At 41.6% G+C, this 12,216-nt stretch overlaps 1 long non-coding RNA gene across 3 annotated transcripts in view; it reads right to left on the reverse strand.

Annotated features, from left to right (window-relative positions):
- The window catches only part of LOC138976377 (uncharacterized), a 115,795-nt gene that overhangs the window by 68,102 nt on the left and 35,477 nt on the right, over nucleotides 1–12,216 (reverse strand). For 2 of the 3 annotated variants that reach the window (XR_011458971.1, XR_011458970.1), the window contains one exon: nucleotides 4,360–4,429. This is a non-coding gene — a long non-coding RNA (uncharacterized lncRNA). Of the gene's footprint in view, nucleotides 1–4,359; nucleotides 4,430–11,949; nucleotides 12,064–12,216 lie in introns of those variants that run through there. The other variant, XR_011458969.1, reaches the window with a different exon arrangement.

Here is a 12,216-nt window from a genome sequence, read left to right on the forward strand (position 1 = left end):
TGCCCCATCCTCTCTCTCTCTGTCTATCCCCCATCCTCTCTCTCTGTCTATCCCCCATCCTCTCTCTCTGTCTATCCCCCATCCTCTCTCTCTGTCTATCCCCCATCCTCTCTCTCTGTCTATCCCCCATCCTCTCTCTCTCTGTCTATGCCCCATCCTCTCTCTCTGTCTATGCCCCATCCTCTCTCTGTCTCTGTCTATCCCCCATCCTCTCTCTCTCTCTCTGTCTATCCCCCATCCTCTCTCTCTGTCTATCCCCCATCCTCTCTCTCTGTCTATGCCCCATCCTCTCTCTCTGTCTATGCCCCATCCTCTCTCTCTGTCTATCCCCCATCCTCTCGCTCTGTCTATCCCCCATCCTCTCTTTCTCTGTCTATGCCCTATCCTCTCTTTCTGTGTCTATCCCCCATCCTCTCTTTCTGTGTCTATCCCCCATTCTCTCTCTCTGTCTATCCGAATCCTCTCTTTCTGTCTATCCCACATCCTCTCTCTCTGTCTATCCCACATCCTCTCTCTCTCTGTCTATCCCCCATCCTCTCTCTCTGTCTATCCCACATCCTCTCTCTCTCTGTCTATCCCACATCCTCTCTCTCTCTGTCTATCCCCCATCCTCTCTCTCTGTCTATCCCACATCCTCTCTCTCTCTGTCTATCCCACATCCTCTCTCTCTGTCTATCCCACATCCTCTCTCTCTGTCTGTCCCACATCCTCTTTCTCTCTGTCTATCCCACATCCTCTCTCTCTCTGTCTATCCCACATCCTCTCTCTCTGTCTATCCCACATTCTCTCTCTCTCTCTGTCTATCCCACATCCTCTCTCTCTCTGTCTATCCCACATCCTCTTTCTCTCTGTCTATCCCACATCCTCTCTCTCTCTGTCTATCCCACATCCTCTCTCTCTGTCTATCCCACATCCTCTCTCTCTCTCTGTCTATCCCACATCCTCTCTCTCTCTGTCTATCCCACATCCTCTCTCTCTCTGTCTATCCCACATCCTCTCTCTCTCTGTCTATCCCACATCCTCTCTCTCTGTCTATCCCACATCCTCTTTCTCTCTGTCTATCCCACATCCTCTCTCTCTCTGTCTATGCCCCATCCTCTCTCTGTCTGTCTATCCCACATCCTCTCTCTCTGTCTATCCCACATCCTCTCTCTCTCTGTCTATGCCACATCCTCTTTCTCTGTCTATCCCCATCCTCTCTCTCTCTGTCTATCCCACATCCTCTCTCTCTCTCTCTGTCTATCCCACATCCTCTCTCTCTCTCTCTGTCTATCCCACATCCTCTCTCTCTCTCTCTCTGTCTATCCCACATCCTCTCTCTCTGTCTATCCCACATCCTCTTTCTCTCTGTCTATCCCACATCCTCTCTCTCTCTGTCTATCCCCCATCCTCTCTCTCTGTCTATGCCACATCCTCTCTCTCTCTCTGTCTATCCCACATCCTCTTTCTCTGTCTATCCCCATCCTCTCTCTCTGTCTATGCCACATCCTCTCTCTCTGTCTATCCCACATCCTCTCTCTCTGTCTATCCCACATCCTCTTTCTCTGTCTATCCCCATCCTCTCTCTCTCTGTCTATCCCACATCCTCTTTCTCTGTCTATCCCCATCCTCTCTCTCTGTCTATGCCACATCCTCTCTCTCTGTCTATCCCACATCCTCTCTCTCTGTCTATCCCACATCCTCTTTCTCTGTCTATCCCCATCCTCTCTCTCTGTCTATCCCACATCCTCTCTCTCTGTCTATCCCACATCCTCTTTCTCTGTCTATCCCCATCCTCTCTCTCTCTGTCTATCCCACATCATCTCTCTCTGTCTATCCCACATCCTCTCTCTCTGTCTATCCCACATCCTCTCTCTCTGTCTATCCCACATCCTCTCTCTCTCTCTGTCTATCCCACATCCTCTCTCTCTCTCTGTCTATCCCACATCCTCTCTCTCTGTCTATCCCCCATCCTCTTTCTCTCTGTCTATCCCCCATCCTCTCTCTCTCTGTCTATCCCACATCCTCTCTCTCTCTGTCTATCCCCCATCCTCTCTCTCTGTCTATGCCCCATCCTCTCTCTCTCTGTCTATCCCCCATCCTCTCTCTCTCTCTGTCTATCCCCCATCTTCTCTCTCTCTGTCTATCCCCCATCCTCTCTCTCTCTCTGTCTATCCCCCATCCTCTCTCTCTGTCTATCCCCCATCCTCTCTCTCTCTGTCTATCCCCCATCCTCTCTCTCTCTCTGTCTATCCCCCATCCTCTCTCTCTGTCTATCCCCCATCCTCTCTCTCTCTGTGTCTATCCCCCATCCTCTCTCTCTCTCTCTGTCTATCCCCCATCCTCTCTCTCTGTCTATCCCCCATCCTCTCTCTCTCTCTGTCTATCCCCCATCCTCTCTCTCTGTCTATCCCCCATCCTCTCTCTCTGTCTATCCCCCATCCTCTCTCTCTCTCTGTCTATCCCCCATCCTCTCTCTCTGTCTATCCCCCATCCTCTCTCTCTGTCTATCCCCATCCTCTCTCTCTCTGTCTATCCCCCATCCTCTCTCTCTGTCTATCCCACATCCTCTCTCTCTCTGTCTATCCCCCATCCTCTCTCTCTGTCTATCCCCCATCCTCTCTCTCTCTCTGTCTATGCCCCATCCTCTCTCTCTGTCTATCCCCCATCCTCTCTCTCTCTCTCTGTCTATCCCCCATCCTCTCTCTCTGTCTATCCCCCATCCTCTCTCTCTCTCTCTCTGTCTATCCCCCATCCTCTCTCTCTGTCTATCCCCCATCCTCTCTCTCTCTCTCTGTCTATGCCCCATCCTCTCTCTCTGTCTATCCCCCATCCTCTCTCTCTCTCTCTGTCTATCCCCCATCCTCTCTCTCTGTCTATCCCCCATCCTCTCTCTCTCTGTGTCTATCCCCCATCCTCTCTCTCTGTCTATCCCCCATCCTCTCTCTCTCTCTGTCTATCCCCCATCCTCTCTCTCTCTGTCTATCCCCCATCCTCTCTCTCTGTCTATCCCCCATCCTCTCTTTCTCTGTCTATCCCCCATCCTCTCTCTCTCCCTGTCTATCCCCCATCCTCTCTCTCTCTGTCTATCCCCCATCCTCTCTCTCTCTCTGTCTATCCCCCATCCTCTCTCTCTGTCTATCCCACATCCTCTCTCTCTCTCTGTCTATCCCCCATCCTCTCTCTCTCTCTGTCTATCCCCCATCCTCTCTCTCTCTCTGTCTATCCCCCATCCTCTCTCTCTGTCTATCCCCCATCCTCTCTCTCTCTCTCTGTCTATGCCCCATCCTCTCTCTCTCTCTCTCTGTCTATCCCCCATCCTCTCTCTCTGTCTATCCCCCATCCTCTCTCTCTCTCTGTCTATCCCCCATCCTCTCTCTCTGTCTATCCCCCATCCTCTCTTTCTCTGTCTATCCCCCATCCTCTCTCTCTCTCTGTATATCCCCCATCCTCTCTCTCTCTGTCTATCCCCCATCCTCTCTCTCTCTCTGTCTATCCCCCATCCTCTCTCTCTGTCTATCCCACATCCTCTCTCTCTCTCTGTCTATCCCACATCCTCTTTCTCTGTCTATCCCCATCCTCTCTCTCTGTCTATGCCCCATCCTCTCTCTCTGTCTATCCCACATCCTCTCTCTCTGTCTATCCCACATCCTCTCTCTGTCTGTCTATCCCCCATCCTCTCTTTCTCTGTCTATGCCCCATCCTCTCTCTCTCTGTCTATGCCACATCCTCTCTCTCTGTCTATCCAACATCCTCTCTTTCTCTGTCTATCCCCCATTCTCTCTCTCTGTCTATCCCCCATCATCTCTCTCTGTCTATCCCCCATCCTCTCTCTCTCTGTCTATCCCCCATCCTCTCTATCTCTGTCTATGCCCCATCCTCTCTATCTCTGTCTATGCCCCATCCTCTCTCTCTCTGTCTATCCCCCATCCTCTCTCTCTGTCTTTGCCCTATCCTCTCTCTCTCTCTCTTTGCCCTATCCTCTCTCTCTCTCTCTGTCTATCCCCCATCCTCTCTTTCTCTGTTTCATACCGTCACCCCAACTCAAGCACAGGCGCTTTCCATCACAATTGGAGATAGGCACTCGACAAAGGTGTTACGACCTTGATCACAGCCGTGTTCAAGTCGCACGCGTGAGAAGCCTCGGCCATTCTCACCTTTATACTGTCGCATGTGTAGGCCTTTGCCGGAACCAAACTTGCTCGGACCACAATAATTTGTTTTATGTAGGTTGTACTTTTAATTGTTCTATTCTGTATATATATGTGTTCTTTTGTAAAGGGCCTAGAGCCATAGGTTAGGCACTTAAAAATGTCCAGTTAATATTATTATTATTATTCCATGTACATTTGTGAAATACAAAGAGTATTTATACTACACCTGTGCAAGTTAGACATCCCAGGAGAATGACACCAAGAAGAGGATTCATCGCTGTTTTTAACGCGTCTACCTGAGAATAAGAGAAACAATGTAGTGTACAAGAAAGGAAAGAACCGTGAAAAACACAATAGAGAAAAAAGTGATGTAATTGTGAAAATGCTTGCAGAATAAAAATAATCGTAAATTCAGTTTCCATTGCCTTTTTTCTGAGCACTGACGTGTGTGCTATGCAGATGGATTGATTTTCTAACGTCTAATTATAAGAGTTACTTTTCACTAGTTGAAAAGTATTGATATGCATAGCTTATGTACATCATTACGGTATTTACCTTTACTTTATTTAATATAACAACATCATTAAAAAGGAGCACAACAAGTTTAAAACTTATGATAAGTGTTCACATAAACATGGCTGAAATGTCATGGCGGAATATGATCAATGCGACAATTTTTTTGAAAAAAAGAGAAGAAAAAAAGGAAAAAAAAAGGAAAAAAAAAAAAAAGGAGAAAAACAACAAGGAAAACTTAGTTTGAATTATCGAACACAATCTGTGTCAATACTGAAAACGAAAACAAATACAAAACGAGAACGAAAGACACAACAAAATATCAAAAAGTAGATGGGCCCCAAGTAATATATTTTTTAAAAAAACAAAAAAACCATCGAACTAAGGTGTCCCAAAGCGGTTTGATTTCTCAATATAGCTTTGGACAACAACAAAAATAGCACTATTTTCAAATATGGAAATGTTTGAATCACCTGTCAGGAGTGTGTCAATATTAACAAATTCTGGAGCTAATGTACCGATTGTTGCGGTTCTTGCATCATTAAACAGGGGACATGATAACAAATAGTGAAGAACAGTTTCAGCAAAATAACCACAAGAACATTCCGGGTTGTTTACTAGGTGGCGATTAAACATATCATATTGTAAATCACTCATTCCAAGTCTTAACCTGCAATGCAAAACTTCAGTTTTGCGATTTGGGGAATAGTAATATGGTGGAATTGAAATATCAAAAGCTGTGAAATGTCGCTTGAACAGACCAACAGAATCACATTGTTGTATATTTTCAGGCAACTTATTCCAGAGACTAGTTGCAGAAGGAATAAAAGATGACTTGTACAAATCTGATTTACACTGGGGAGTCTTACGCTCTAGTGGGCGTCTGTGGTGGTAGGGATTTAGGTCAGAAACAAGAGGTGGCAATAAAACGTTGAGGTAATTTGGTACATTGCCGTGGACCATTTTATAATATAACATTAATTTGTGACGACGTCTTCGCTCTGTAAGTGGTATAAAGCCAGATTCTGTATACAATTTTTCGTGTGAAGTGCCTTTAACAGCACCAACAATAATTCTAATGGATTCGAGTTGCAGCTTCTCCAGCTCATCTGAAAGCTTCTTTGAACAATTATCCCACACAACATCGCAATAATCAAAATGAGGTAAAATAAAGGATTTATACATTGCCTCTATATGGATTTTCGACCAAGCCTATATTTATAAGAGTACTCGACAAGTTGCCACAACAGACTGTACAAGACAGTATGTGTAAGGCCCATTTACAATTATCTTGGAAAACAACACCTAAATGTTTATGACTTTCTTTTTCTATGAGGGCTACATCGCCAAAAACAAGGGGGAATTTCTGTATACATCGTTGACCGGAAAAGGATATTAACTCTGTTTTCGACTGATTAAATGTCACTTTCCATTTAATGGCCCAATTTGCAATCTTACCTAAATCAGAATTAAGTATGTCAGTTCTACGGAAAGGGTCATCGAGGCTTAAATACATGCTGGTATCATCTGCACATAGTTTAATCACTGATTCAATATTATCAACAATGTCGTTTATATAAACCAAAAGGAGGAGAGCACACATCTTGCTGCCGGCATGGGTCAGAAAAATATCTAGGTGTGCTTGTTTGTTTGTTTGTTTGTTTGTTTGCTTAACGCCCAGCCGACCACGAAGGGCCATATCAGGGCGGTATCTAGGTGTGCTGAATCTTTTCATTACAATTGCAGTCTAAGTATAATGCCGGAAAGCAACATATTCATATGCATTTAACAATCACCTATTGGCTGACAAGAATATGCAGGTAGAATACATGACGAGATCCGTCATTCTACCAGTATAAGTCGTATTTGTGTATTGACTGTAAAAAGACCAACAAGCACTGTACTCACTTCGGAATGACGACAACGAAACATAATGGTGACGTTTTGACCACTAAGGTCTTCCTCAGGCACAATTATTTGTTTCGTTTTTGTCATTTTCACGTGAGTATAGTGCTTTTTGGTATTTTTGTTGTTCGCTCTCATGTGCAGTCGCCATTGTTTGTTTGCTATTGACTGTAAGTTAGAGTAAGGTTGAGCACATGGATAGAGTCGTACGTCATTCTACCAGTATCAGTAGTATTTCTGTATAGTCTGGCGTTTTGCTGGCAATGGTATTTGCAGAAATATGGCAATATTGCGCAATATACAATAGATGTATAACGCACAATACATGCATTATGCTATTTGATCCGATTGGGTCGTATAAAATGTTATCGGGGAGATTTAAAATTATCCAGAAAAGTAAAAACAGCAAGACGTAACACAACTTCTGAAATGCGAAGCCTGATGACGCTTTTACCTGCTACAGTCAAACTATCTTTTTACTTGGTGTTTTGCACCTTCAAATGACTTGAATTCAATCAGTACCACTCACTTTGAATCCTGTGGTAGACATGATTTGGCAATGGTTTTGCAAAAAAGCGATTTGTTCTTGCAGTTTTTGTTTTTTTAAGTTAGAAATATCTGGGCTACTTTGACTTTAAGATTGCTTTTACCCCCTGCCTACCAGGTTGGGTTTATCTTGTGTGTGTGTGTGTGTATGTTTGTGTCTGTGGGTGAGTGTGCGTGTGTGTGTTTGTGTGTGCTAGTGTGTGTGTGTGTGTGTGTGTGTGTGTGTGTGTGTGTGTGTGTGTGTGTGTGTGTGTGTTAGAGTGAATGTGTGTGTTTGTATGTGTGTGTGTTTGTGTGTGTGTGTGTGTGTGTGTGTGCGTGCTAGTGTGTGTTAGTGTGTGTGTGTGTATGTGTGTGTATGTGTGTGTGTGTGTGTGTGTGTGTGTGTGTGTGTGTGTGTGTGTGTGTGTGTGTGTGTGTGTGTGTGTGTGTGTGTGTTTGGGTAGAGCGATGCGGAGAAAACTACTGTACCGATCTTCATAAATCTTAACGTGTGGGTTCCTGGGTATGATATCCCCGGAATTGTTTTTCGTCTTCTCGATAAATGTCTTTGATGACGTCATATCCGGCTGTTTGTGAAAGTTGAGGCCACACTGTCACGCCCTCATTTTTCAATCAAATTCATTGAGATTTTGGTCAAGCAACCTTCGACAAAATCCGGACTATGGGATTGAATTTCAGCTCCACAGCGTAACAAAATAGATACTTAGTTTGCTTGTTAAAGTTGTCATTAAAATCGAATTTTCACTAACATATTCACAAATGATTGCATCGTATTCCCCAATTTTTCCTGATTTCAAAAACGTATACATATGTCATGTTTACTCTAAAAATGTGCTCAACATTACAGAAAATATGTTTAATTAAGTACTGCGTTCGCACGCTACGCACGTGCTTGACCCGTCTCGGTTTTTTCGGTGTGGTTTTTCGAGACTATCTCAATAATTATGGTATCGGCTATGACTGTTTTTTGGTGTTAATCTGTTACTTTGATGCCGACAGCTTGACTAAATGTTTTAATATCGCTTCACGTGACTTGTTTCATCTTTTATCAAACTAGTGCTTTGAGTGTAAGGGTAGGTTGCAAGAAAAGGCGTTGCCTTAAACATCGATCCTTGTCTATCGTTCTTTAACTTTCTCTTTATTTATAACTTCATAAAACATAAAATACACATATTAATTCCCACTCACACACTAAACCCAACGACATGATATTACAAACAAAAACATTAATAATTATATGCGCATTCACGCGACTGCCTACTGGTATATGATGCAACACTTTAACAAAACAAAATGATGACAACATATTTCCTCGGATTAGATAGATACATTGCCAAAATATGTCTTATATCCGTAGTCCATGGATAAGAAAAACCTCGGATATATGAAAGCGGAAAAAAATCTCCTCGACTTTCTTATATGCGGGTTCCATTGTAGCTAGGTTATACACCTGTGACTAAACACATAATAGATAAACTCTAGTACATTGATACACGCAGGAGCGTGTCAATACGATTCCGCACAATACCGTATCACACACACAGCGTAGCACGTTCTAGTCATGTGTGTAAGGGTATATATACTGCTTACTCCTGTGTTGTGTGCAACAGGTGATATGTAAACACTGTATTGACTATGTATCCACACCATTAAGAAGTAAAACAAAGTCAGATAGATAATCAGATGGTATGGTACTTTTCGCAAAAATGTCTCTCACTGGAAAACAAAACAGTTGACGACAATCAATCTGCTTGCCATGAAAAAAGCGTTCGATAGACTAATGTACCTTTATAAGTGAAGTTTATTGTATGTTTTGTGTTTATTGTATTCACAGTTCATGATTTGTAAAATAACAATAATTGTTAATTAATAGTTAGTTGAATTTGATTGATTTGAACTTCCAAGCTTAACATAATTGTTTATTTGTGTATGTACTGTGTACTCTAATTTTGTCAAATATTTAAACGCTTGGCATTTAGGTAGAACGTTTGGCCATAGGCATAATATACTTCTAATCATTACTACGTACCTTTGGAAACTACATGAGTACACTGTTGAGAATAAATCCCATGAAATAGACCGGAGAAAGAGCAATGCCAATGGTATGTGGCATTTATGGTCGTACCTTTAGTTGCATGGCCACTCGTTTTGATATTGTTGGAAAAGGCGGCCTTTGTGTGTAAATCTTTTAAGGCAAGAAATTGGTCGATGCAGGTGGGTAGTTGTAGCTACCTGCATGTTTAATCATGACACCGCTTTTTTATGTGTCTATCCAAATAGACTTAAAATCAATGTTTGTAATACAAAATAATAAAACAATCAATGTTCCTTCTATCAAAGTCCATTTGTCTAATGTACCTTACACAAATGTTACCTTTGAATATGTGTTTTCATTATCTGAAACTGGTCTTTTATACCACCTGCTTATGAAAGAAACTGATAATATCTGATTGTACCTTAATGGGCATTCTAGTGCTTTTGTGTTTTATAAATCAAAATCACCATATTCGGTAAGACGGTGTTTGTTCAGATTGTTTTGTGGTGCAGATGGTGACAGAGTGGCAATAGTCACCCGAGAATAATATATGCATGTATATATAGGCAGCTATAAGCAGTATAGCGTGCTTTTCCATAACTGGCACATGAAACAAATAGAGACACAATTTACTACCATAAAACAATCATTGTTGACATGAAGCCCTAGGTTATCCGCTTTTCTCTGGCAATGTTATGTGGAATATAACACCGTTGTAAACGACTTATTGAACACATGCTGGCGATGGGCAATCGTTAACGTTAAAGTAAAGCTTCTGCAAGCATACCAATCGTGTCAGTGGCAATACGTACACATATTTTACAAAAAAACACTAAACAACGCTTGCTAGTTCATGTTTACAGCAATTAATAATATCTTTATTAAAAATAAAATGGCACACATTGTACATCAGTTTACCTAAACAAAAAATGCAAATGCTTTATACGACACCCCTTCGTCGTATCCCATAACATTGGACTAACCTCATACTCAACACCCTCCACATTTTAAGAGAAAAAAACAAAAAACGAAACAAACCAAAACATTTGTTTGCCCAAGTTGCATCCAAATTGATAGGATTAATACTTGGCTGACCAAGACAACAAAATATGATCTGACACTTGAGTGACCTCATTTCTGACACAATGATGTAATCACCTCATAGCATGAGGTCATCACCACTAAACTAGCCAGACACTAAGCTGTGAGCTCAAATCAAACAATGACATTTTCATGAAGGAGACTTATTTCCTTGTTAGCTCATTGGATATTTTTAGTAAAGATTGTTATTCTTCAGCAGATACATTTGCGTCATGTCTGAAGATCATGAATACATGTACATGTGAGTGTATGAATTTTGGAGGCTATAGTTTCAAAAACATCAGAGAATTCCTCAATGTTTAGTTTTAGAAATCGCACATGACCACACTGTGACCCGAACTAAATTGGGGTCATATCGGAAGATCATCAATCCCCAGAAGTGTGCAAAGTGTCAAAGCTCTAGCTTCAAAAAACACCCTTTTTAATAACCGAATCTTTTGGGCTAAATACGCTTGTTGACGATGTCCCAGGTTTTAACGACACACTTTTTGAAACACCCTGTATGTTACGGTTGTTCTTTTTACATTTAGTCAAGTTTTGACTAAATGTTTTAACATAGAGGGGGAATCGAGACGAGGGTCGTGGTGTATGTGTGTGTGTGTGTGTGTGTGTGTGTCTGTGCGTGTGTGTGTGTGTAGAGCGATTCAGACTAAACTACTGGACCGATCTTTATGAAATTTTACATGAGAGTTCCTGGGTATGAAATCTCCAGACATTTTTGTCATTTTTTTCGATAAATGTCTTTTATGACGTCATATCCGGCTTTTTGTAAAAGTTGAGGCGGCACTGTCACACCTTCATTTTTCAATCAAATTGATTGAAATTTTGGCCAAGCAATCTTCGACAAAGGCCGGACTTCGGTATTGCATTTCAGCATGGAGGCTTAAAAATTAATTGATGACTTTGGTCATTAAAAATCTGAAAATTGTAATTAAAATTATTTTTTTATAAAACGATCCAAAATTACTTTTATTTTATTCTTCATCATGTTCTGATTCCAAAAACATATAAATATGTTATATTCGGATTAAAAACAAGCTCTGAAAATTAAAAATATCAAAATTATGATTAAAATTAAATTTCTGAAATCGTTTTAAAAACAATTTCATCTTATTCCTTGTCGGTTCCTGATTCCAAAAACATATAGATATGATATGTTTGGATTAAAAACACGCTCAGAAAGTTAAAACGAAGAGAGGTACAGTAAAGCGTGCTATGCAGCACAGCGCAACCGCTACCGCGCTGAACAGGCTCGTCACTTTCACTGCCTTTTGCACTAGCGGCGGACTACGGTCATTGTGAAAAAATGCAGTGCGTTCAGTTTCATTCTGTGAGTTCCACAGCTTGACTAAATGTAGTAATTTCGCCTTACGCGACTTGTTACATTATACCCACAGAGATCATCGGTCTTTGACACATTTGTAATAAACATGTTTGATCATAAAATCATATTATCGGGTTTGTCAGGTTAACCAATTCAATTTCTTACAAGCCAATTAAATATGGCTGACTGTATGGTGATGTGTTCATACCTGTCACAGCTTTAACAAACCGCTTTAACTTGTGTCTATCACTGACTCGTTTTCTGACAGCTCTTGGTTACGTTGTTCTCTGTTTCTTACTTTTTAAATAAACTTACTTTCTTGCTTTTTTCCTGTTTTTCCCTCCATAGACGCACACACAATTGAGAAAAAACACATAGAGTAAACATACCTGATAATTCAGACGTGTCTTTGTGGTGGTATCGTCAGCACCCAAATTACTTATGTCCTATACAGGCCACGCAGCGTTTCTGATTTCTCAACACTCCGCTCTGGAGTTAAATACTGAATCGATTTCAAAAGTATTGCTGACGTGATGTATTGCAAAGCTGTCTCAAGTAATACTCTACGCATTTCAGAGCAACACACTGTTCGGTATTCGACACTACTAATGATCCACTATGTAAGTGAGAAGGGTTTGATTTCGTTAAGCTGAATA

This window comes from Littorina saxatilis, linkage group LG9, assembly GCF_037325665.1.
Source record: "Littorina saxatilis isolate snail1 linkage group LG9, US_GU_Lsax_2.0, whole genome shotgun sequence".
NCBI classification, from domain to species: domain Eukaryota; kingdom Metazoa; phylum Mollusca; class Gastropoda; order Littorinimorpha; family Littorinidae; genus Littorina; species Littorina saxatilis.